Source organism: Mobula hypostoma, chromosome 10, assembly GCF_963921235.1.
Source record: "Mobula hypostoma chromosome 10, sMobHyp1.1, whole genome shotgun sequence".
Lineage (NCBI taxonomy): Eukaryota > Metazoa > Chordata > Chondrichthyes > Myliobatiformes > Myliobatidae > Mobula > Mobula hypostoma.
The window spans coordinates 108,842,858-108,870,806 of NC_086106.1; the positions used below are offsets into that span (position 1 = coordinate 108,842,858).

The 27,949-nt window shown below is 42.2% G+C and overlaps 2 non-coding genes across 2 annotated transcripts; one reads left to right on the forward strand and one right to left on the reverse strand.

The window, feature by feature from the left end:
* The first annotated feature begins 13,712 nt into the window (after positions 1 to 13,712).
* Positions 13,713 to 13,784, forward strand: trnap-ugg (transfer RNA proline (anticodon UGG)). Its single transcript has one exon. It is a non-coding gene; the product is annotated as a tRNA-Pro (tRNA).
* Positions 13,785 to 13,830: 46 nt separating this feature from the next.
* On the reverse strand, positions 13,831 to 13,902 carry trnap-agg (transfer RNA proline (anticodon AGG)). The gene has a single exon. It is a non-coding gene; the product is annotated as a tRNA-Pro (tRNA).
* Between the last annotated feature and the right edge of the window lie 14,047 nt (positions 13,903 to 27,949).

The following is a 27,949-nucleotide window of genomic DNA, read 5'->3' on the forward strand; positions in this document are numbered from 1 at the left end:
CTAACTCATTCAACCTATTTTCATAAGACATGCTCTCCAATCCAGCCAGCATCCTGGTAAATCTCCTTGCACCTTTCTAAAGCTTCTATGTCCTTCCTATAATGAGGTGACCAGAGCAGAACTATACGCAATATTCCAAGTGTGACCTAATGAGGGTTTTATAGAGCTGCAACATAACCTTGTGGCTCTTGGACTCAATCTGAGGTGCAGAATAGATCAGAATATGAGACCAGATGATAAGGAAAGCTGTCTCAGGGAGTGTGTCACAGGAATCGATTAAAGCGACAGGAGAGATTGAAACATAAAGGTGAATGTGGAGGGTGAGCACCAGCTGTTTGCCTTTTGATCGCTGGTGCGACTGCTCTGCTGCCAGAGAGGGAGGAAGACTGCCTTTTGATCGCTGGTGGAATCGCTCTGTCACTGGAGAGGGAAGACTACCTGTTGATCATTGGGGGATCACTCTGCCACTGGAGAGGGAAGACTGCCTTTTGATTGCTGGTGGGATTGTTCTGCCACCAAAGAGGGGAGAGACTATTGCTGTGCCTGCAGAATGTTATCCAGGTTTTCTGCATTTTGAATATGGACTTGGACAATGGACTTTTTTTTCAGTCTTATAGTTTTTTATATTCTGTGTTTTTTGCCTGATCTTTCTCTTTTTTTTGTGTGGGGGAGGAGAATTTGGGGGTTGATGACCATGCTGCCGTTCTTTTCTTTCTTGGTTTCGTGGCTATCTGGAGAAGAAGAGTTTCAGAGTTGTATACTTTGACAATAAGTGAATCTTTGAACCTTTGATAGTTGGGCAGGTCAGGCAGCATCTGTGAAGAGAAATGAGCCATTGACAATTTGAGCCGAGAGCCTTCAGCAGGACACATTGTTCACCAGATAGAAGTCACCACACTGGAGACAGGAGGAGACTGGTTCCCCCTATTGTAGAAATTAAGGCGCGAGAAAGCTTTACGAGGATAGTGCCTCAATTGTGGAGCTCGAGTAATCAAAAGTGATTGGATAGGCTATGTCTGTTTTCTGTGGTGTGAAGGATGCTGAAAAGTGACGTGACAAAGATATATAAAATTATGAAAGGCATAGCTAGGGCAGGTAGCCAGAGTGTGTTTCCCATAATATGGTTGTCTGAAACTTGAGTGCATAGGTTTAAATGGGAAGGAGGGAGTTTACAAGAGACCTGAGGAGTACATTCTTCACACAAAGAGTAGTTGATATGTGGGATGGGCTGCCAGAGGAAGTGGTAGATGTAGGTACAGTAACAGATGGGCATTTTAATCAACAGAGCATAGGGGCATAGGTTGCTTCAGGTTGTTATAGCTGGGGGTGGTAACGGCTCCCAACACCTATTAAATGCTCCCAATGTGCCTCAAATAGCCTTTGACAATCAAGTCCAGCTCTTGACCTTCACATGTGGTTTAGCTACAAAGCCCGGTGGAACCATTTCGAGTGACAGGAGACAGGGCAAAGTCGGGTTACTGGCACCTTAAAACCAGTCGCTTCGGGCAGGTGGGGTTCGTCAGCTGTGGTTGGCAGCTCATCTACGAGAAGGAAAATTCTGATCTCAAACCTCCGCTGCCTTGCGGCTATACCCGCTCATGGGAAAGGCTTTGGAAGTAAACCCCGAGGGGGAAATCTGGAGCTGGAATTCTGAAGGTAGTCCTATGTGAGTTCAACATTGATCGGCAACTCTGCGATGTTGCTGGCACCAAACTATATTGGTCTCTGCCGTAACTTTGGATTCATCAGATGTGTTGGGGGGGGTGGTGCTTGTTACATATTGCTGTCCGTATTGTACTGCCCAGGCTTCCATACCTAGACAGCCAGGACGTAACATCCATGTTTGACCCTGACCAACAGAGGCCTCAACCATCACCAGGGGGAATAGGGAATTAATGTAGCGTTGCGATTAACGTAAATGGGCATAATGGTTGGGGAATCTAATTGAACCCTATCAAATGTTGAAAGGCCTAGATGGAGTAGACTCTAGGACCAGAGGGCACAGCCTCAGGATAGAGGGACATGTGTCTAGTACAGAGATGAGGTGGAGTTACTTTAGCCAGAGGGAGGGGATTCTGTGGAAATTGTTGCCACAGGCAGCTCTGGAGGCCAGATTATCTAGTGTATTTAAGGCGGAGGTTGATAGTTTCTTGATAGTCAAGGCATGAAAGGGAATCATGAGAAAGGGATTAAGAGGGAAATGGATGAGCCATGACCAAATGACGGAGTAGACTCAATGGGCCAACTCTGAGCAGCTCTGGGGATTTGAATCTCAGGACTCAATTTGGTTCAGAATGCTGCTGTTGTTGCTTGTTTCTATTGTTTATACGATTTGCTTTGTGTCCTTTTTCACTTTCTCTGTGGGCACTGGGGGATTGTTCTAAATTTATTTAATTGGGTTCTTCCGGGTTCCTTGATTTGCGACTGCCTGTAAGCAAACAAATCTCGAGGTTGTTTAAGTTATACATGCTTTGATAATAAATGCACTTTGGATCTTGAGGCTTTGAAGTAACTATCAAGATGCAGTGTTTCACTTATATGAGCACTGTCTGTGTGAGTTTACACTGTGACAGTAATCAGATTGTGCAAATGGAGTTGGGCAGCAACAAGGGATCCGAGACCTGTATGTTCCAGCCACATCAGTCAGATAATGGGTCCAGAAAGCCCATGCCTCTCTCCAATCTGAAACATTAAAGTTACTGCCAGTGTCTGTCCCTAACTCCTTCCATAAACAAGAGGAAATCTGCAGATGCTGGAAGTCCGAGCAACACACACAAAATGCTGGAGGAACTCAGCAGGCCAGGCAGCATCTACGGAAAAGAGGACAGTCGATGTTTCAGGGCGAGACCCTTCATCAGGACTGGAGAGAAAAAATGATGAGGAGTCAGAGAAAGAAGGTGGGGGGAGGGAAGGGAAAAACACAAGGTGATTGGTGAAACCGGGGGGAGGGGGGCGGGGGGAGGAGTGAGGTAAAGAGCTGGGCAGTTGAATGGTGAAAGAGATCCAGGGTTGGAGAAGGGGGAATCTGATAGGAAAGGACAGAAGGCCATGGAAGAAAGAAAAAGGGGGAGGAGCAGGGCATGCAAGGAGATTAGGTTAGAGAGGGAAAAGAGGTGGGGAATGGAGAAGGGGCGGGGGGAAGGGGACAGTACCAGAAGTTCAAAGAATCGATGCTCATGCCATCAGGTTACAGGTTACCCGGATGGAATATAAGGTGTTGTTCCTCCATCCTGAGTGTGGTGTCATCGTGACAGTAGATTGTGCGGTGTTGATCGGGATGGGCTGGCTCTACGACCTGTCAAATAACGAAGTCACAGCGCTGGGTGAAGCTGAACTGAGCTGGACTGAATATGCCTGGATTCTTTTGTTAACTTTGTGGTTTGGTGTTTTTCTTTGGAATTTGCACAATTTGTTCTTTTTTTTGCGCGTTGGGGTTTTGATGTCTTTTGCTGAACGGGTTTTGATAATAAATGTACTTTGAATCTTGTCGCCCACTGGTGTGGTATAACATACAATAACTGAGGGGCCTCTTCACCCAACCCGGCCCCTGCTTCTCCAGTAGCAAGAGAACCCTACACTCTGGTCCTTCCCCACCGAGTCCTTGCAGCAAGTGCACCCTGCACCAGTGCGTCCCTCATTACGAAATCATGCAGCCTGAAATGTGCCAGTCAGCAGCATTCCTACATGGACATCTCGATGTGCTGGCAGACCAACCACTTCCAGGCAGACCAAAGGGTGCCTTTCACCGAGCTGATAATCTGCCAGCAAGCAAAGAGCGGCCATTTGTATGACTGTGGGCGGGACTGTGTGCATTCTATGACAAGGAAGGTTCAGACAATCGTGACAGCACGTGATCTGAAGAAGCCTTGTTCAAGTGTGAGTTTTGATGATGGAGGTTGTCAGATTGTAAGAGTGGGAGGCACCACGTTGGACCTGAGTCCTGTCCTCATTGAATATCCACAGACCTACACATTCCAGCAAAGATCACCAGATAATGAGCAGCAAACCCCTGGCTGGTTTCCCTCCAGCCTGCGCCACTAACATGGCGCAGCAAAACCAAAAGTAATTAATTTCAATTCAGTCGAAAGCCCATCAGGCTTCATCAGATTGTGTTTTCAGCTGGCTAATATCTGACATTCCTGCAAACCCAGGCAACGAGCAGTCACAGAGTTTGTTCAGCTGGCTGCTTGCTCCCTTCTGTGACCATGTTCCTGCCTGTGGGTCCCTGGAGAAGAAGCAGGCAGTGTCCACGGGCATCCTTGAAGTCTTTCACCACTGCGGGTTACATCAAGGAGTGCATCGTTCCTGGGGCAACGTCCTGAGTTCTCACTTTATTGCTGTTACTTTTTCTACATTAAACTGTTTTTGTGAAAGAGGCTTTCAAGAGCAGCATGTATGTAAGTCTCCCATCCTCTTCTTGGCTTGTACAGATGTCCTGACTCATTTCTGACATCCTGTGAAAGCGCAGGGCTCACACAGCAGGTTGACACGTCTGCTTGGAATCAATCATCAGAACAAAATATTCACGGTTGCACAGCAGGTTTGAAGACCAATGCCCCGGTGATTTTTTTTTCTAAACTTGAAATGCCTTCCATTGTGAAACTGAGCCACATAAACCAGGAAGATCCCCAACTCAATCCTCACTGCATGCTGAGAACATCCCTGAAGAAATCCATCACTCACACAAGCAGAGACAACAATGGCGCAGGGGGAGAAGGAAGTAAATCTCTGTTGTTTGAGGTGGCAACTGGAATTCCAGACCTAATCTTTTGCATACTGTGCAGCCAATATATGTGTAAATTTAGGTAAAGTTTATGCCATCTGTATTATATTTAATGCATCTGATAACATGTTTATACGTCTTTCTATCATCAAGGGCATCATCAAAAGGCAACGTCTCAGAACGGTGGCATCCATCATTAAGGACACCCACCAACATTCGCCTTCCCATGGGGTATGACCTCCTCTCATTACTACAATCAGGAAGGAGGTACAGGAGCCTGAAGGCATACACTCAATGCTTTGGAAACAGTTTGTTCCCCTTCGCCATCAGATTTCTGACCAGTCCATGAACTACTTCACTATTTGCTCTCTTGTTCACTGTTTATTTATCAGATTTCTTATTGTATCTTATAGTAACTTTAATGTATTATTCTGTACTGCAGCAAAAAAAATGAATTCCAATACATATGTCAATGGTAATATACCTGATTCTGATGCTGAAGTAGAAATCCACGTACTATCTTAACAATAGAGGCATAAATGCCTTCAGACTAATGTGTTATACTCAGAGAATGATGTATGTTGGTTTGTCAACTAAAACAGTTGAAAACTTCTACAAATGTTCCGTGGAGAGCATTCTGACTGGCTGCAAAACCATCTGGTATGGGGTGGGGGGGGGCGCTACTGCACAAAATTGAAATAAGCTGGAGAAACTTGTAAAATGGGTCTGCTCCATCATGCGTACTAGCCTCCGTAGTATCCGAGACATCTTCAAGGAGTGGTGCCTTAGGAAGACGGTGTTCATCATTAAGGACCCCCACCACCCAGGACACACCCTCTTCACACTGTTAACATCAGGAAGGACGTACAGGGGCCTGAAGGCACACACTCAGTGATTCAGGAACAGCTTCTTCCCCTCTGTCATCCGATTTCTAAATGGACATTTAGAACACGACCTCATTACATTCTTATTTCTGTTACTTTGCACTTGTTATTTTAACTGAACTATTTAATAAACATATGTACACTTAATATAACTCAGTTCTTTCTCTATATTTATTTATTGTGTATTTCATTGTACTGCTGCCATAAAGTTAACAAATTTCATTACAGATACTCGTGATATTAAATCCGATTGTAATTCTGGTATATGAACAGGTAGAGGATATTCCTTTTGTGAATAGTGAGCGCAAGATCCATCTTTTCTTGTGCCTCAATGAATGATTCGAAGATTCAAAGTACATTTCTGATCAAGGTATGCATGCAGCATACGACCCTGAGATTCCTCTTCCCACAGACAGCCACAAGACTAAGGAACACCATGGAACCCATTCAAAGAAAACATCAAACACCCATGTGCAAAAAAAATTGCACAAATGGCAAAAACTGATCAAATAACACACAGAATATTTAACATCAAACAGCGGAGTACTTGAGTCCTTGAAATGCTCTAGGAATGTTCAGCGTAGTTCAATTCATTTCTGTTTAGTGTTGTGTCATTTGTTGACTGCAAGCCGCAGAGGAAGTTCATGTTGGCCTGATCAAAATTGCACAAAATAGTACTGCAAATAGTAACAATAGACGATAGACAATAGGTGTAGGAGTAGGCCATTCAGCCCTTCGAGCCAGCACCACCATTCACTGTGATCATGGCTGATCATCCACAATCAGTACCCTTTTCCTGCCTTCTCCCCATATCCCTTCACTCTGCTATCTTTAAGAACTTTATCTAACTCTTTTTTGAAAGAATCCAGAGAATTGGCCTCCACTGCCTTCTGAGGCAGAGCATTCCACAGAACCACAATCCTCTGTGTAAAAAAGTTTCTCCTCAACTCCGTTCTAAATTGTCTACCTGTAATTCTTAAACTGTGGCCTCTGGTTCTGGACATTGGGAACATGTTTCCTGCCTCTAGCATGTCCAATCCCTTAATAATCTTATATGTTTCAATCAGATCCCCTCTCATCCTTCTAAATTCCAGTGTATACAGTCCCAGTCGCTCCAATCTTTCAACATATGACAGTCCCTCCATCCCGGGAATTAACCTCGTGAACCTATGTTGCACTCCCTCAATAGCTAGAATGTCTTTCCTCAAATTTGGAGACCAAACCTGTACACAATACTCCAGGTGTGGTCTCACCAGGGCCCTGTACAACTGCAGAAGGACCTCTTTGCTCCTATACTCAACTCCCCATGTTATGAAGGCCAGCATGCCATTAGCTTTCTTCACTGCCTGCTGTACCTGCATGCTTACTTTCAGTGACTGATGAACAAGGACACCTAGATCTTGTTGTACTTCCCCTTTTCCTAACTTGACACCATTCAGATAGTAATCTGCCTTCCTGTTCTTGCCACCAAAGTGGATAACCTCACAATTACCCACATTAAACTGCATCTGCTATGCATCTGCCCACTCATCCAATGTCCAAGTCACCCTGCATTCTCATAACATCCTCCTCACATTTCACACTGCCACCCAGCTTTGTGTCATCTGCAAATTTGCTAATGTTACTTTTAAGCCCTTCATCTAAATCAATAACGTATATTGTAAATAGTTGCGGTCCCAGCACTGAGCCTTGCGGTACCCCACTAGTCACTGCCTGCCATTCTGAAAAGGACCCATTAATCCCTACTCTTTGTTTCCTGTCTGCCATCTAATTTTCTATCCATGTCAGTACCCTATCCCGAATACCATTTGCTCTAATTTTGCACACTAACCTCCTATGAGGGACCTTATCAAAGGCTTTCTGAAAGTCTAGGTACACTACATCCACTGGCTTTCCCATGTCCATTTTCATAGTCATATTCTCAAAAAATTCCAGAAGATTAGTCAAGCATGATTTCCCCTTCGTAAATCCATGCTGACTCGGACCTATCCTCCCACTGCTATCCAAATATGCCGCTATTACATCTTTTATAATGGATTTCAGCATCTTCCACACCACTGATGTCAAACTAACTGGTCTATAATTGCCTGTTTTCTCTCTCCCTCCTTTCTTAAAAAGTGGGATAACATTAGCTACCCTCCAATCCACAGGAACTGATCCTGAATCTATAGAACATTGGAAAATGATTACCAATGCATCCACGATTTCTAGAGCCACCACCTTAAGTACCCTGAGATGCAGACCATCAGGCCCTGGGGATTTATCAACCTTCAGTCCCATCAGTTTACCCAATACCATTTTGTGCCTGATGTGAATTTCCTTCAGTTCCTCTGTTATCCTAGGTCCTCTGGCCACTATTACATCTGGGAGATTGTTTGTGTCTTCCCTAGTGAAGACAGATCTAAAGTACCTGTTCAGCTCGTCTGCCATTTCCTTGTTCCCCATAATAATCTCACCCATTTCTGTCTTCAAGGGCCCAACTTTGGTCTTAACTAATTTTTTCCTCTTCACATACCTCAAGAAGCTTTTACTATCCTCCTTTATATTCTTGGCTAGCTTACCTTCGTACCTCATCTTTTCCCCCCGTATTGCCTTTTTAGTTATCTTCTGTTGCTTCTTAAAAGTCTCCCAATCCTCTGGCTTCCCACTCATCCTTGCTATGTTATACTTCCTCTCTTTTATTTTTATACTGTCCTTTACTTCCCTTGTCATCCACAGTCGCCCCTTACTCCCCTTAGAACCTTTCTTCCTCTTTGGAATGAACTGATCCTGCATCTTTTGTATTATTCCCAGAAATACCTGCCATTGTTGTTCCACTGTCATCCCTGCTAGGGTATCTTTCCAGTCAACTTTTGCCAGCTCCTCCCTCATGTGTCCATAGTCCCCTTTGTTCAACTGTAATACTGACACTTCCGATCTTCCCTTCTCCCTCTCAAATTGTCTATTGTCTATTGTCTATAAACGCTGGCAGACAGTGCTGAGCATCCGTTCGCCTTCTGTCCTCATCCTCATTGATTGCAATCTTGCTTGACACCTTAAGCGATGACATTTGTGAGTGATGGAGCCAATCATGGGTTTGTTTTCTGACGTTAGGGCTGCATACTCTGTTTTCAACCTCGCTCTCAACCATGCCGAATTTCCTGCAGACAGCAAAAGCGCCAGATCGCTCAGTCAGCCCAAAAGCACATGATCAAAATGTAAATTACAGGTTTCCATCAGGCGCAGATTAGTAGTAGAAGTATACTTAGAAGAAGAGGGAGAAGTTGTCCCATGTAATGTCTGGAGGACGTCCGTTAATCGCTGGCGCCACCTTGCCAGAGTCAAAATGAGTTGGAGCTTACCTTCCAAATATTGCAAGTGCAGAGGTAAATGTCATTCGCATCCTGCAGCTTGAGATGGGGATGACAATGGAGACTGGCTGGATTGAATGGTCTGTTGGTTAGCATCAGTGAAGTGGGACGATTGTTTGAGAGAAGGCACAGCATTGCAGTGTGAACCTTTGAAGTACTGGGGCTGTGAAGCAGCTTCATTGATACCAATCAGAGGTGTTCTGTAGTGGGAGACAAGCAACACTCACCAAAGTTGCCGGTGAACGCAGCAGGCCAGGCAGCATCTCTAGGAAGAGGCACAGTCGACGTTTCAGGCCGAGACCCTTCGTCAGGATTAACTGAAGGAAGAGTTAGTAAGAGATTTGAAAGTGGTGGTAGACAATTTGGTTTGCATCATAGCCTTTATAACATATTAAAGCAATTAGAGAAGTATTTCTATAGGCAGTCAAATCAAAGCTGAGGGGGTTTGCAAGGCAAGTTTTTTTGAACACAGAGAGTGACAGCACTGCCAGAGGAAGAGGTGGAAGCAAATACAAGGGCAAAGCTTCAGAAATGTAGACAGTCCCATGAACAGGCAGGGGACGGAGGGGCAGAGACCATGCACAGGCAGATGAGATGAGCTTACGTTGGCATCATGGTCAATACAGAGTTGGTTGGCTAATGGACACTAACGGTTGATAGTAAGACCTGAAAAACATGAAGCTTAGGAGCTACCTCTCCACAAAGGCAGGCACTGAAGATGAAAATTGCCATTCCCTTCGGTGAGCCAGCTCAGAACAGCTGGAAGGAGCACACTAACCACAACTACACCCTCGCCTTCCCACTTACCTCATCAGGCACTTACTGACGTGTCTGCGGTAGTCCTGCCAGTCACCATAGCTCTCATCAGTCAGCTCAGAAGGTACTGAACTGGAGTGAAAGCAAGTCACTCTTGACACTTTAAAGAAAAGGAGTATCTAAGTAGAAGCACTAGCAATTGTTTACGTAGCATAAAGAGAGAGCTGCATTGTTACACTCCTTTTTTACTGACCTTTACTATCAGTCATCTAACAATGAGAAATAATCACTTTCAAAACATGTCAGAATGTATCATTAACCTAGGCACTGAGGTGAAAACAAGCTGAAGTATCACTTACTTCAAAGGTATGCATAGTTATGTCTGGGATCCCCTCAGAGGAGATTTGAACTGTTTACACTAACACCTGGAGCAGGGTTGTTACATGACTCATCAAGTGGGCCAGGCCAGTTCACAGACACCCACAGGGACTTGGCTTCAAAATTCAAAGTAAGTTTATTATCAAAGTACATATATGCCACCATTTACATCCCTGAGATTCATTTTCTTGCAAGCACCTCCAACAAATCCAGTAACCCTAATAGAATCAAGGAGAGACCACATCCAACAACATAACCAGAGTGCAAAAGACAGCAAACTGAGCAAATATAAAAGAGAAAAAATAAATAGTAATAATAAATAAATTAAGCAATAAACACCGAGAACATGACATGAAGAAACCTTGAAAGTGAGTCCATACGTTGTGGGAACAGTTCAGTGATGGGGCGAGTGAAGTTATCCCCACTGGTTCAAGAGCCTCATGGCTGAGGGGTAATAACTGTTCCAGAACCTGGCGGTGTGAGTCCTGAGGCTCCTGTACCTTCTTCCTGATTGCAGTAGCGAGAAGAAAGCATGGCCTGGATGGTGGGGGTCATTGACGATGCTTGCCGCTTTCCTGTGACAGCACTCCGAGTAGATTTGTTCAAGCTGAGGAGGTGATGGCTCAAAAGTTCTGCATGTTCGACTCCTGACTGGCTACAAGTTTTTCTCTCACCCTGATGTAGAGGCTTTACTTACTGACATATTTAGTGAATGATTGCAGTATTGTTAGAGAGTACCAGCAAAGTAGGGAAGGGCAGAAGCGAGAAAATTCAAAACAATATTTTGATAAGTCAACAATACCCGTTAACTTTTTGTTACCTACATTCATTTAATTATATAAAGCCAAGGTCAGAACAAATTTAAAAGTTATAATCTAAAAGAATGACAATATAATCTGGAAGACACAAAATGCAGGTCAGGCAGCACCTATGGAAAAGAATAAACAATGTTTTGGGCCCAGACCTTTCATCTGGACTCGCTTTCCTGTTCCAGGTCTCAGCCCAAAATATGGACTGTTTATTCCCATCCGTAGACGTTGTCTGATCTGTTGAGTTCCTCCAGCATTTTGTGTGTCTTACCCTGGATTACCAGCATTTGAGGATATGCCTGTCTTCCTCTTGTTACCATTTGAAAGTTTATAGATTTCAAGGAGAATGTTACATGGATCAACATACGTTACCCATTAACCAATCCCACCACACTCCAAGCACATCACAAGCTTCACTTTATGTACATACAATCTGTCCATGTATATAACAGTTATGTGTACATTGAGTTTTATAGGATTGCATTTGTATTTATTGTGTGTTTTTTGTATCTTTACTGTTTTTTATGTTTATTGTATGCTTTATATATGCTGCACCAGATCTGGAGTTGTCCTTTACACTCATGAACTCAAGAATAACAATAAACAATCTTGAATCTTGAAGGTAGGTAATTCCATGATTTTGAGAAACAATAACTGAAATTAGTCTTTATTTCAACGTGGTAAGGAAGTTAATTATTTATGGTGCAACTGTAACAAAAACCAATTTCCCTCGGGATCAATAAAATATGACTATGACTACGACTATGACTAAACAGAAGTGACAAAGAGGAGGGTCACTTATTTGGAATCTGTAAGAGATGAAGGATGAATGCCCACAGAAACAATCACCACAGAAAAATAAGGACAGAGCTAATTTGGAAAGGATGTAGAAGTGAAAACTTCTCTAGGACTTTTCTTTTTGGAGACGTTAGGGCGTTTTTGAGGTTAGCACATTTAGTAAGTAGCTTTAGTAACTGACTTCAGCCACCAAACTTCAAAAATGAATATAGACAGTAGATTAAATTTTAAATGCAGCTCTGAACAATGGATTCCTTAAGAACTGTAAACCACAGTTAATGGAAAAATCAGACGATGTTGATTTAAATTCATTATTTGGGTGATGTGAAGTTTGTGTGTAGTTCAAAGGAAGCATTGTGGATGCACTGTAAACGGGGAATTGTCCTGAATTGTTCTTTAATAAAACGCTATGCATTGTTAGGTCAAGCAGGCTATTTTCCCTCTGAAAGTGTGATGCCTGCTCTGTCTCATTTTGTCAAATAGTGAGTCAGCTTCATATCTACCAGTAACTTCTCTCCGGTAACTTTGTTCACACAGCAACAGGAGGAGGATGAGCGTGACTTGATTGAGGTGATCAAGATGAAAAGAGGCACAGATTGAGTGCACAGCCAAATTTTTGTTTTCCCGGGGGGAAATTGCCAATACAAGGGGAACTAACTTTAAGGTGTTGGGAGGAAATATAGGGTGGATATTGGAGGTCGTTCTTTACACAAAGAGTGGTAGGTGCATGGAACGTGCTACCAAGGGTAATGATAGAGGCAGATGCATAAGGGACATTTAATAGTCTCTCAGATAGGCACATGGATGAAAGAAAAATGGATGGCTATGTGGGAAGGAAGAGTTAGATCAATCTTGGTTAAGTAGATTATAGGGTCAGAAGGGCTTGTATTGTGCTGTACTGTTCTATGTTCTATGATAAAATGTCATTTTCTTAAGCTTTGAAAGATTATGTGGTCCTTATATTTTGTCAAATGAGTGAAAGGTACGTAATATAAAGGATTTTTTTCCCAGTCGCATTCTCCTGCCACTCAAATTAAACAAGGGAGTGAAGAGGTGCAAATGGGGGAAGGACTAGGGGATTTAATCAGGACCTAGATACCCTTCTCTCTGAAGAATGTCATATTTTCTGGAACCAGGGTTCAAATCCTCCTTCAGCTACGTCTCAAACCACGGGCCAGAAATGTGGAATTACGAGTGAAAATGGAAATCAGGAATAGTGCCGATGCTGGAAACATGAAATAAAAACAGAACATACTGGTAAAAATCAGCAGGTCAGGCAACATCTGTGAAAAAAGAGAAAACGTGAACATTTTGGGTCTGTCTCTGAGTATTGTTCCACTGTTGGTTGGTAGATTGAATTAACTGATTAGAGATGAAGGCATTAAGCGTTGGTGCAAAAATACAGCTCCTATGGTATCTCGGAAGTTACTTAAATAGCTCTGACCCTGAGGTATTTTGAAAAAAAAAACTCAATTGCAATGTTAAAATGTAATAAAATTAATATCTACCTCCGAATCGGAAAGAGTTAAAACCTGACTGTTGAAGAAACAAATGATTTCCCTGATCTCAATGGAAACGTGGACTAACTATCCCTTTGCCTCCACAGAAGCTGAATTCGTCCAGCAATTTGTGTATTTTCTTTTGCTCCAGATTACGGCATCTGTAGTCTGCTTTGTGTTTTCAGTAGAATGGATTGCGTGTGACACCTCAGCGACCTTTGAAATATGAATGAGGATATTTTTTCGACGGTATCTCGTTGTATCGGAACATCAGTTTTGATGTTCTACCTTTGACTCTCGCCTTAATGGTGTTTTGCAATGGAACGTGAGCACAGAAAGTGGCCGCTCCTGCTGACGGATTATGTGATTGAGCAATTTCCTGTTGTTTGAGAGATCTGCAAATGTAGATACAAAGCTTTGCGTTACTGCGATACATAAACTTAATCCTAGCAAATATTTTATATCATATCCAAGTCTTAACTCTAATTATAACATTACGCAGCTGTAATTCCGGTGGCTCGTTGGTCTAGGGGCATGATTCTCGGTTTGGGTCCGAGAGGTCCCGGGTTCAAATCCCGGACGAGCCCTTTTTCTTAAAAAAAGTTCTCAAAATAAATTTTCCAAAAAAAAACAGGGCTCGTCCGGGATTTGAACCCGGGACCTCTCGCACCCTAAGCGAGAATCATACCCCTAGACCAACGAGCCTAAGCGACTACAAAATAAACCGCTACATTCGATATCGCTACTGACATTTAAATTATTGTTTTGTCCTAGTTTTTATGTAGAATGTTACTTCACTGCCGCTGTCGATTGTTCTGCAGCTTGGGGATCGCCCACTCAAGTCCACGTTCCGCTCTCACGGAGAATCTCTGGGGAAGAGAAAGTAACTTAGTGATACGAGGCTGGATATGCATGTGACGACGGGAGCTCCATGTTCTTAACGGCTAGATCTTGCTCATTTTACAACATTCTGCCAGCCTATTTTACAGGCTAAATTTATAAATAATAGCAATATTAACTTATTGTTTATCAATCAAGGAAAAGTAAGTATAACAAAGCCGCGGTGGACTGATAAGATCTGAAGGCTACGCCGTTTTGCGTCATGCTGTGGAATGTTCACGATATGTCGATCATCTGTGAACTTCTAAGCCCTTTTTAATGTCTTTTTTTCTATTTTAAGTTGTAATGGTACATCCTTAGATTGTGCTGGTTGTTAACGCAAAAGACGTATTTCACTGTATGTTTCGATGTGCACGTAATTAATAAATTAATCTAATCTGAATGCAAGATGTCTATTTATTTATTTAGTTTGAGGTCGGTCCTGATAGCTCTTTTGGAACCACACTGATCCGTGTTGTGAAGGTGATTTCACAATGTCGCTTTAGGAAACACAGGGATTTAGACCCGGCAAGCATAAAGAACAGAGGGGGATATACAGGTGATAGCATTACTGTACCGTGGGTCTAAAGAGTTTGTCCTTGACAGCACAAGTTTGGGAGGTGGTGCTGTCATAATAGCCTAGGTGAGTCCAGATAAAGGATCTTCACCTGAAATGTTCCGATCCATTTCGTTCCACGGTTGCCGCTTGGGTTTCTTCCCGAGCTCGATTTGCTTTGCAGTATCTATAGTCCTTTATGACTCTGAGCCAGACGGGTGGATTTTATTAGCTTTATGATAGAAAACAAAAGCTGGTTGACCCTAAGCTACTGTCCTGAAGAACTCCTATAATGAGATCCTATGACTGCCAATAACCACACTCTTTTCCTTTGAGTGAGGTTTGCCCTGCCTCCAACCATTGGAGTTTGACTCCAATCTGGATGGCTACTGAATTCAGTTTTACCTAATGCCACCCTTGGTCAAATGTTGCTTTGACATCAAGGAACATCACCTCGGACTCACAGTTGACATATCAGCTCAGCGGTCCAAGGCTGTGATGAGGTCTGAAGCCAAGTGGTCCTGGCAAAATTCAAATAGCCTTTGCAAAGTAGTGGATATGGCACAACCCGTCACCTGGAAAGCCCTCCCCACTATTGAGCACATCTACACAAAAAGTTGTAGCAGGAAAGTAGCATCCATCATCAGAGACCCCCACCACCTAGGACATGCCCTTTTCTCACTGCTGCCATCAGGAAAAAGGTACAGGAGCCTCAGGACTCACACCACCAGGCTCAGGAATAGTTATTACCCCTCAGCTCTTGAACCAAAGGGGATAACTTCACTTGCCCCATCACTGAACTGTTCCCACAACCAATGAACTCACGTTCAAGAACTCTTCATCTCATGTTCTCGATATTTATTGTTTGTTTATTTATTATTGCTATTTCTTTCTTTTAGAAAATGCAGTTTGTGTCTTTCGTACACTGGTTGAATGCCCAATTTGATGCAGTCTCTCATTGAATCTACTATGGTTATTATTCTATTATGGATTCATTGAGTATGCCCACAAGAAAATGAAACTCAGAGTTGTATATGGTGACATATATGTACTTTGATAATAAATTTACTTTGAATTTTAAATTGACTATAAAATACAAAATAAATAAATGATGCAGAAAATAGTGTTCATGGATTCATGGACTGTTCAGAAGTCTGGTAGTCTGAATCGTTAAGTGTGGGTATTGAGGCTCCTGTTCTGATGGTGGTAATGAAGGGCTTGTCCTGGACGCTGAGGGCGCTTGGTGACGTGTGCTGCCTCCTTGCGGCACCACCTATTGAAGACGTCCTCGATGGCCGGGAGGGTTGCCTCACGAAGGAGCTGGCCGAGCCTATAACCTCCAGCAGCCTCTTGTGAGCCTGTACATCAGACCCTTCATCCCAGGCACTGACGCAACCAGTCAGGATGCTATTCCTCATTTAATACACCTATAGGAATCTGCAAAAATCTTTGGTGACATATCAGATCTCCTCAAACCCTAATAAAGCAGAGTTGCTTATGTGCCTTCTTCATGACCGCATCAATGCTTTGAGTACAGGATACATTCGCTGCTATGTTGACACCTAGGAACTTAAAACTTTACAATTTCTACAACTGTACGCCCAGTTCATGAACATCTAACTGATGAACATCCCTACATATGAATGAGCCACCATAATATTAAATTCAAAAATTAGACATACCTTCATTCTGTCCAATAGCAAAGCTGGTTTACTCTCTCCACTTTTAATAATCTTTCTTTCCAATCAGTATTGTCGATGCCATTTATTAGAAGGCAGTAGAGCTATGGTTACCATAACAATCGTAACTGCAGATGCTGTTCCTACCCAAAGGCTGCTGGCTTGATGTCAACCTAACTCCTCTGTCAGCAGAAACTGCATCTCAGCACTGAGTATATCCTGAAGTGCCAGGGACACACCAGACATGTCTAAAAATGACGAGGCACCAGCCTGGCGAAGCTGCAAGACAGAACTCGGCATAGTAAATGTAAAACAAAAGTGATTTTTGTGCAATTTCAAACTTACGGACAACATTAAATAATCAAAGTCAAATTTATTATTAATGTAGGTATACATAAAGAAAGACTGACAAACAACCAATGGTCAAAAGAAGACAAATTATGCATATGATAACAATAAATAATACTGAAAACATGAATCGTAGAGTAATTGAAAGTAAGTCTGTAGGTGGTGGATCAGTTCAGAGTTGAGGTGAGGTGACTGAGAAAATAGCCGGGTTTCCCTTCGTTACTTGGGAGATTATGCCACTTAATTGGGGCAGGAGCCTGTTGCCACAAAGTTTCTAACCAGCATCAGTTGCATGCACTTGTGTGGCCATTGTACTTAGAGCATTCAGTTTTTAAATAGCATTAGTTGTGTGTGTTTGTGTTCAAAAAGCAGAATAACTGATAGTTAGCAAGAATCAACCAGTAGGGCAATTCAGAACTGTTTTGCTCACTGTGGCTTAGAGATGCTAGAACTGGGTGAGAGAGAAAATGAAATGATTTTTACTACTTCAACAAGTTAGAAACTATGAAGAATTTGAAGGTGTCGACGATCATCTTCACTGTTACAATGAAAATGAAGATTTAGAGGATGCAAATGTCTAAAAAAATTGTATAAATGTAGTCCATTATCTGCACTAGGTGCCTGCTCAGATTTTATTCATTTACAGTCAATCAAATGAACACGGCACATGAATTCCTCAGTCAATAACTATTAGGAACTAATATACAGTTTTATAGTACTGTAGAGGTATTGGTAGTGTTCTAATTTGCTTTGTATTTAATTTAAATACATAAATTGTTACTCAGTTAAATGGTAGTTTGTCTTTTTCATACCTCTTAACTATTTCCATGCAACTTTGGCTAATTCAGGCAGCCACTTAATTGGGCTAAAATGTACTGGTCCAGATATGTTCCAGTTAAGTGGAATCCACTGTATTAGTGATATATAATGGTGTGTAGTTCTGATTTCACCTCAGAAGTGGAAACATATAAACGTATCTTTTCAAATGCATTAATAACCTTAAATATCTTCAACAGTTATAATACTCATTGAGCAAACACAAATGTTGGAAACATTCAATAGATCAGGCAGCATCTGTGAAAAGAGAAACAATATTTCAAATCAAAAAGTCTCTGCCCTCAACCTGAAGTGTTAACTTACTTTTTTTTCTCTCTACAGATGCAGACTGTCCTGTTAAATGCTTCCATTATTTTCCATTTTTACTTTTGATTTCCAACATTGGAGCAATAGAGTTTAAATGTAAAAAGCATGAAGTTACCAACAATAGGCGAATGTACACAGATGAGATTATGGATCAGATGGAGTACAGATGCAATGCCAACGTTCTTGTCATGATATGATAATCTAACTTAAAGCTTTGCAATGATATTATTTTATTCTTTTTGACCCTTATTTTAGCTTCTCATTTTCAAAACCATTTTCTTCAATCATGTCATCAGGCTGTTAATCTTGAAATTATCATTTTTTTTCTTTGTCTGTATATTGCCCAGCAGGCAAGGAACACGATAGAAATGGAAATTGTAGTGCGTCAGTTAAGTCTCCAGTCAGTTTTGTAATTACAGGCAGAGAGGCCTAAGTTTTTCCAACATCTGCCAGTTACTCAGATTTCTGACAGTCTGAATCCGTTCCAAGACATACAAATCATTGCCTGGAACTCCACTCTATGTAAGACATGACCTGATCACAATTCTGTATAAATAAAGCCCGATTCCATCCCACATGCCCCCTCTCCATGGTGCTCCATTATTTTGGCTGTACAATTTAGCATTATATTAATTTTTCACACAATTTAATATTCACTGAAAAATCCACTAATATTCAGAACTCATTGGTTGCCATAGCAGCATTGCTAATGAAGCTGCAATGACCCAGCTTCAGTCACGACTTCCGGTACTATCTGTACGGAGTTTGCACGTTCCCTTTGTAACCGCTTGCCTTTTCCCCAAGCGTGTCACATTCCTCCCACATCTCGTGGCATGTGGGATGAAAGGTTAGCTGGCCCTGTAAATTCCCACAAGTGTGCGAGTGAGCGCTGCTATTTGGGAAAGTTGATCGGGACCTGGGAGAATAAAACGGGATTTGTGTAATTGGGTGCTTTATGGTCCACACAGATTCAGTGTGCCGAAGGGCCTTTTGTTGCTGCATGACTTATCAACTTTCCTCACAGATACTCTGACATAAATCCTAAAAGAGGTTATCCATTTTTACCCTAAAGGCCCATTGGGGTTCTCGCTTCCACTCCAGTTCAGTCAGTTCAGTTCAGAGACAGCAAATGAAGCCAACATAGTACAAAGTTCAAAGTAGATTTATTATCAAAATACATATATGTCACCATATGCCCAGCATCTGCAGATTTCCTCGTGTTTGCATATATGTCACCACATTTATTTTCATGTAGGCATTCACAGTAAATACAAGAAACACAATTGAATCAACAAAAGACTGCACCCATCTGGATGGACAAACAACCAGCATGCAAAAGACAATAAGCTGTTCAAATTCAAAAATAAAGAAATAATAATAATAAAGAAGCAATAAATATCAAGAACATGAGATGAAGAGTCCTTGAAAATGAGTTCATAGGTTGTGGGAATAGTTCAGTGATGGGGCAAGTGAAGTTTAGTGAAGATATCCCCTCTGGTTCAAGAGCATGATGGTTGAGGGGTAACAACTGTTGCTAAACCTGTCGTCTGAGTTCTGAGGCTCCTGTACCTTCTACCTGATGGCAGCAGCAAGAAGAGAGCAAGGCCTGGATGGTGGGGGTCCTTGATGATGGATGCTACTTTCCCGCGGCAGAACACCATGTAGATGTGCTGAATGGTGGTGAGGGCTTTACCCGTGATGGACTAAGGCAAATCCACTACATTTTGTAGGCTTTTCCATTCAAGTGCATTGATGTTTTCATACCAAGCTGTGATGGAACCAGTCAATATACTCTCAACCACACATCTATCGAAGTTTGCCAAAGTTTTAGATGACACGCTGAATCTTTGCAAACTTCCTAAGACAGTAGAGGTGCTGCAGAGCTTTCTTCATTATGACACTTAGGTGCTGGACCCAGGACAGATCCTCTGAGATGATAACACTGAGGAATTTAAAGTTGCTGACCCTCTCCACCTCTGATCCCCTGATGAGGACTGGCTCAAGGACCTCCGGCTTCTTCTTCCTGAAGTCAATCATCAGCTCCTTGATTTCGCTGACATTGAGTGAGAGGTTGTTGCTATGATACAACTCAGCCAAATTTTCAACCTTCCTCCTAAATGCTGATTTGTCACCATACTTTAATTTGGCCAATGACAGTGGTGGTGTCAGCAAACTTAAATATGGGATTGAAACGATATTTGGCCTCACAATCATTAGTATAAAGTGAGTAGAACGGGTGGCAAAGTGCACAGCCTTGTGGTGCTGATGGAAATTGTGAAGGAGATGTTTTTGCCAATCTGAACTGACTGGGGACCGCAAGCGAGGATATCAGGGATCCAGTTGCACAAGGAGGCTTTGATGCCAAGCTCTTGAAGCTTAATGATTAGTTTTGAGGGGACTATGGTATTGAGTGCTAATCTGTTGTCAATGAAGAGCACCTTGATGTATGCATCTACGATGCCCAGATATTCCAGGGTTGAGAGAAAAAGCCAATGAAATGCCATCTGCTCTTGACCTGTTATGCCAGGAGGCAGATTGGAGCAGATCCAACTTGCTTCTCAAGTAGGGATTGATATGTTTCATCACCAACCTGTCAAAACGCCATAAAAGTAGGTGTAAACGCTACTGGATGAAATTATTGAGACAGGTTATCGAGTTCTTCTTGGGCATTGGTATCATTGAAGCCTGCTTGAAGCAGGTGGGTACCTTAGACTGCCAAAGCAGGAGGTTAAAGATATCAGTGAACACTCTAGCTATTTGATCAGCACCGGTCTTTAATACTCTGCCAGGCAACCCATCTGGGTCGATGCTTTCTGTGGGTTCACCCTCTTGAAGCATACCCTCACATCAGCCTCAGAGACTGAAATCACAGGGTCATTGGGGGCTGTGGGAGTTTGTGAAGGTTCCTTCATGTTTTGACAGTCGAAACAAACATAAAAGGCACTGAGCTCACCTGTGAACGAAGCCTTGTTGTCAGCCCATTGCTTGGTTTCACCTTGTAGGAGGTAATAGCATTCAAGCCCTGCTGTCGAGCATCCTTCATTGATTCACATTTGGTCCAGAATTGTCACTTTGCAACTGAGATGGCTTTCCGGAGGTCGTACCCGAACCTCTTGTATTTTACTTGGTAGCCAGACCTGAATACCATTGATCCAACCATCACAGACCATGGATCTCATGGTTTATCCATGGATTTTGGATTGTTTTGTGGGGCCACACTCACCTGCGACTATACATGCAGACTCTGTCATGGGTAAATAAGGAGTTGCCTAATGGAGCAGGTGAGTGGGTAGTTTGGGAAGTGATGTACTAATGCTGCTATTTATCCCGGGCTTTTGTATGTTCCCAAAGAATGGATATGAAGTTCTAAATGCCATCCCAAATTCTTCCTCCATTTTGAGTGTTCACGGGCCAGGGATTTCTACAGGCAATAGGGCAGACTTAATAACATCCTTGAATCATTTCTTCTGTCTAACAGATAACATTTTACCATCTAGACATGTCATAATCTCAACACAGTGCTTAAAATCCAATAGACTTCCTGCTGAAATGAAGCTAATTTACAGGACAAATGGGAAACTTTAATCTAAATCACTCTCACTCTGGAACCAAGATCACTCCAACTTCATTCATTGACTTATAGTTTCCAAACAACACTTTCGTACACAATTTTCGAGGCCAAGCTTCAGTCCAATGTTGGTTCGTTCACTGAAGCTGCAGGAGAATGGGCCTTATACTCAATGTCTATTATTATCTACCAGCCTTCCCCTCTTAACAATGTTAGCCAGGGACGTTGAAACTCACCATTCCATTCAGTAAACCAACACAGGGTGCCATGGTAGCATTACACCTCAGGGTGTTCTGGAGTTCAGAGTTCAGAGTTCAATTCTGGCACCGTCTGAAAGGTGGTTTGTATGTTTTCCCCATGAACCGCATGGATTTCCTCTAGACAGATAGATGGATAATCTACTAATCCCAAAGGAAATTACAGCGTCACAGTAGCATTACAAGGGCACAGATATACAAATATTAGAAGAGAAGTAAGAAAAATTATAAAATAAGTTACCTTAAACAAGAGGGGGTCATCACTTCCCCGGCTATAGATTGACTCATTATAGAGCATAATGGCCGAGGGTAAGAATGACCTCATATAGTACTCTTTGCAGAGATGCAGTTGTCTTAGTTTATTATTAAAATTGCTCCTCAATTCAGCCAAGGTGGCATGCAGAGGTGAAAAACATTGTCCAGAATTGCCAGGGTTTTCCGTAGGGTCCTTTGTTCTACCACAGCCTCCAGTGTGTCCAGTTTGACTCCAATAACAGAGCTGCCTCTCTAATCAGTTTACTGATCCTGTTAGCATCACCCATGTTGATGCCATTGCCCCAGCACACCACAGCACAGAAGATTGTACTGGCGGCAACAGACTGGTAGACCATGTGAAGGAGAGGCCTGCATACTCCAAAGGACCTCGGTCTCCTCAGGAAGTAGAGACGACTCTGGTCCTTCTTGTCCACAGCCTCTGTGTTGGTGCTCCACACAAGTCTGCCATCTAGGTACTTGTAGGTCCTCACCACATCCACATCCTCACCATCAATAATAACCCTCAAAGCTCCGGTTTTCCCCCAGTCCAAAGACAAACCAGTTAGTAGGTTAATTGGTGTTTGTAAATTGTCCTGTAATTAGGCTTGAGTTAAAGAAGTGGGTTGCTAGGTGATGTAGCTCATTGGGCCTGAAGGGCCTGTTCTGGACTGTATCTCCAAATAAACAAATAAATAAATAAATGAATAAATAAGTGTCTTTTATCACCTGAAGAAAATTGTTTGTAGATCAGGAGCCCAAACCAGACAGAGCCGTCAGATTTCTGAACAGTGAACCAACCCATGAACACTACCCCTCTTTTCCCACCACTTATTTAATTTTTTTATATAAATTTCTTATAGTAATTTCTAATTTTTAAATACATTGTATTGTAAATGCTGCCGCAGAACAACAAATTACATGACATATGCCAGTGATATTAAACCTGATTCTGATTCTGAGCTGGTGTTCGACCAGGCTGCAAGCCACCTACTTCAAGCACCTTGGAGCACTGGAGGGGCTTCACCAACACTGTCTCTACAAAAGATCCTCCAAACTCACGGGGAGGATAAGCTAGCCAATGTCAGTGTCTTTTCCAAGGCCATACCCCCAGCACTGATGTCTTAATCACCTTCAGTTGCTGACAGTTACAGTTTCAGTTTAGGAAGTACAGGAGCCCTAGGTCCCACACCACCAAGTTCAGGAATAGCTATTACCCTATCAGGCATCATCAGGGTCCTGAAGTCACTCATCTCAACTCTCAACTAATTCCACAGTCCAGGCTCACATTCACGGACTCTACAACTCATGTTCTCAGTATTATCTACTTTTTCTCTGCACAACTTGTTTTCTTTTGTACATTGGTTGTTTGTGAGTCTTTGTTTATGTATAGTTATTGTCACTGTATTTCTTTATTTTCCTGTCAATGCCTGCAAGAAAATGAATCTCAAGGTAGTATATGGTAATGTATAGATACTTTGGTAATAAATTTTACTTTGACTTTGAGTTTTGAGTTAGCTCTGCTCTATTCTGACCTCTGTCAAAGCAAGAGGAACTCACATTCTAATGCCTCAATTAATATCTTCATGCTCATTTGCTAATCTGCAATAATTTTACTGATATGAGTATCATATCAGTAACAGCAGAAGACAAGGAAAATCAGGCAGAAGTTCACTGCTGATCTCAATCAAGTGATTCTTGCTGGGGGAACTGACAGGTGAAGACATTTCACTGAGAATCACTGGCCTCCACCTTAGCACCACGTGATCTGCTCTGATGACATTAATTGATTTGGTCTTGCCAGCCCCTGTCAGGTTGCTCCCAAATAAGATTTCATGCCTCCTGTAGAAGGATCTAGTGCTTTCCTATCATTTACGATGCAGAAATGCTTCTTGGGCTTCTAGCGGGGTCCATGTGTCGATTTTACTCAATGTTTTCATGACAGACTCTGCCATCTCCAAACTCTGGCATCATCCCTGATGAAGATAATGGAATTTGTCATTGAAATGTTGGTTAAAATTGATACCTGGACCCAGCTGGAAGCCCGAGAAAAGTTTATGCATCAATTTAAGTATTTTAAATTTTAAAGTTCGAAGTAAAATTTATTCTTAAAGTACATACTCTATACGTCACCATATACAGTCCTGAAATTCATTTTCCTGTGGGCATACTCAGTAAATCTGTATGCCCACACTAACTATAACAGGACCAATGAAAGATCAACCGGAGTGCAGAAGACTGCAAACAGTGCAAATGCAAATATAAATAAATAAAAATAAATAAATGAAAATGAGATAAAGAGCCCATAAAGTGAGATGATTGGTTGTGGGAACAAATCAATGATGGGGCAAATGAATGTAGTTATCCCTTTTTATTCAAGAGCCTGATGGTTGAGGGGTAGAAACTGTTCTTGAATCTGATGGTGCAAGTCTTGAGGGTCTTGTACCTTCTACCTGATGGCAGCAGAGAGAAAAGAGCACAACCTGGGTGGCGGCTATCTCTGAAGGTGGATGCTGCTTTCCTACAACAGCAATTTATGTAGATGTGCTCAATGGCTGGGAGGGCTTCGCCCATGAAATGTGCAAAGGGGCAGTGTTGTATCTCCTGTTAGGGAATGAGATAGGTCAGGTAATGGAGGTATGTGTTGGGGAGCACTTCGGGTCCAGTGATCACAATGCCATTAGTTTCAATATAATTATGGAGAAGGATAGGACTGGACCCAGGGTTGAGATTTTTGATTGGAGAAAGGCTAACTTTGAGGAGATGCGAAAGGATTTAGAAGGAGTGGATTGGGAAAATTTGTGTTTTTGGGAAGGATGTAATAGAGAAACGGAGGTCATTTAAAGGTGAAATTTTGAGGGTACAGAATCTTTATGTTCCTGTTAGGTTGAAAGGAAAAGTTAAAAGTTTGAGAGAGCCATGGTTTTCAAGGGATACTGGAAACTTGGTTCAGAAAAAGAGAGAGATCTACAATAAATATAGGCAGCTTGGAGTAAATGAGGTGCTCGAGGAATATAAAGAATGTAAAAGGAATCTTAAGAAAGAAATTAGAAAAGCTAAAAGAAGATATGAGGTTGCTTTGGCAAGTAAGGTGAAAATAAATCCAAAGGGTTTCTACAGTTATATTAAAAGGATAGTGAGGGATAAAATTGGCCCCTTGGAGAATCAGAGTGGACAGCTATGTGTGGAGCCAAAAGAGATGGGAGAGATATTGAACAATTTCTTTTCTTCGGTATTCACCAAGGAGAAGGATATTGAATTGTGTAAGTTAAGGGAAACAAGTAGGGTAGTTATGGAAACTGGTGATTAAAGAAGAGGAAGTACTGGTGCTTTTAAGGAGTATAAAAGTGGATAAGTCTCCGGGTCCTGACAGGATATTCCCTAGGACCTTGAGGGAAGTTAGTGTAGAAATAGCAGGGGCTCTGACAGAAATATTCCAAATGTCATTAGAAACGGGGATGGTGCCGGAGGATTGGCGTATTGCTCATGTGGTTCCATTGTTTAAGAAGGGTTCTAACAGTAAACCTAGCAATTATCGGCCTGTGAGTTTGACGTCAGTGGTGGGTAAATTAATGGAAAGTATTCTTAGAGATGGTATATAATGATCTGGATAGACAGGGTCTGATTAGGAACAGTCAACATGGATTTGTGCGTGGAAGGTCATGTTTCACAAATCTTATTGAATTTTTTGAAGAGGTTACTAGGAAAATTGACGAGGCTAAAGTGGTGGATGTCGTCTATATGGACTTCAGTAAGGCCTTTGACAAGGTTCCACACGGAAGGTTAGTGAGGAAGGTTCAATCGTCAGGTATTAATATTGAAGTAGTAAAATGGATTCAACAGTGGCTGGATGGGAAATGCTAGAGAGTAGTGGTGGATAACTGTTTGTCAGGTTGGAGGCCGGTGACTAGTGGTGTGCCTCAGGGATCTGTACCGGGTCCAATATTGTTTGTCATATACATTAATGATCTGGATGATGGGGTGATAAATTGGATTAGTAAGTATGCAGATGATACTAAGATAGGTGGTGTTGTGGATAATGAAGTAGGTTTTCAAAGCTTGCAGAGAGATTTACGCCAGTTAGAAGAGTGGGCTGAAAGATGGCAGATGGAATTTAATGCTGATAAGTGTGAGGTGCTACATTTTGGTAGGACTAATCAAAATAGGACATACATGGTAAATGGTAGGACATTGAGGAATGTAGTAGAACAGAGTGATCTAGGAATAATGGTTCATAGTTCCCTGAAGGTGGAATCTCATGTGGATTGGGTGGTGAAGAAAGCTTTTGGTATGCTGGCCTTTATAAATCAGAGCATTGAGTATAGGAGTTGGGATGTAAAGTTGAAATTATACAAGGCATTGGTGAGACCAAATTTGGAGTATTGTGTGCAGTTCTGGTCACCAAATTATAGGAAAGATGTCAACAAAATAGAGAGAGTACAGAGGAGATTTACTAGAATGTTACCTGGGTTTCAGCACCTAAGTTAGAGAGAAAGGTTGAACAAGTTAGGTCTTTATTCTTTGGAGCGTAGAAGGTTGAGGGGGGACTTGATAGAGGTGTTTAAAATTATGAAGGGGATAGATAGAGTTGACGTGGATAGGCTTTTTCCATTGAGAGTAGGGGAGATTCAAACAGGAGGACATGAGTTGAGAGTTAAAGGGCAAAAGTTTAGGGGTAACACGAGGGGGAACCCCTTTACTCAGAGAGTGGTAGCTGTGTGGAGCAAGCTTCCAGTAGAAGTGATAGAGGCCGGTTTGATTTCGTCATTAAAAAAAAATTGGATAGGTATATGGACAGGAAAGGAATGGAGGGTTATGGGCTGAGTGCAGGTAGATGGGACTAGGTGAGAGTAAGCGTTCAGCATGGACTAGAAGGGCCGAGATGGCCTGTTTCCGTGCTGTAATTGTTATATGGTTATATGATGTAGTTGACTGAATCCACTACCTTTTGTAGGATTTTCCATTCAAAGGCGTTGATGTTTCCGTACCAGACCATGACGCAGCCAGTCAATGTACTCTCTACTACACATCTATAGAAGTTTGTCAAAGCATTTGATGTCATGTCTGATCTCCGCAGACTCCTAAGGAAGTAGAGGTGCTGCTATACTTTCTTCAGAATTGCACTTACGTGCTGGGTCCAGGACAGACCCTCTGAAATAGTAACACCCAGGAATTTAAAGTTGCTCACCCTCTCCACCTCTGATCCTCTGATGAAGACTGGCTCATGGATCTCTAGTCTCCCTCTCCTCTTTATAAACATGCTATAGTAATGTCTATTTTATTTATACTGGCTGATTATATAAGATATGTAATCTCACTCTTCAGGCTTGCCAAACTCAATCATTACATTAAGCATGCATCCAAAAGAGAGTCACAGAATCTCTGATTTTCTGTGCAGTGGTTTTTAACTCTGTGAAGGCAAACGTATCTCAGCATGATAGCGTGGTGGTTAGCGCAGTTGCTTTATAGCGCCAGTGATCACTGATCAGGTCCGGTTCCTGCTGCTGTCTGTAAGCAGTTTGTGCATTTTCCACATTCCCCTGGGTGCTCCGGTTGCATGCCACACTCCAAAGATACACATTTAGGGTTAGGGTAAGTTGTGGGCGTGCATGCTACGTTGGCGTTGGAGACACGTGACTCTTGCAGGCAATCTCCAGTACAAACACCGCTGATTTGGTTTGATGCAAAGTACTTCACTGTGCGTTTCGATGCTTCAATACGTATGTGACAAATAAATCTTCATCTTTATTTCTGGCACATTTTTGGGCTGTGAAACCACAGGATGGTTTGTCCAATCTTTTGACTCTGCATCCACTTCTATTCTACCATTGATCGCACACTGTGGAATCCCAAGCAAAGTGTTCCAGCCTGCCACATGTCTCTTCAAAACTCTCCCATTGTAAAGTGCCTTTGGTTCAACATCTAAAACATGGACTCTACATTATGTGGAGGGGTTATACAAAACCAGTGGAATGAAAAGTTTTTCAATAGATGTTTTCAAGATGGATTAGATTAATTTATTGTCATATAGAATTATAGAGCACTACAGGACAGAAATAGAACCTTCACC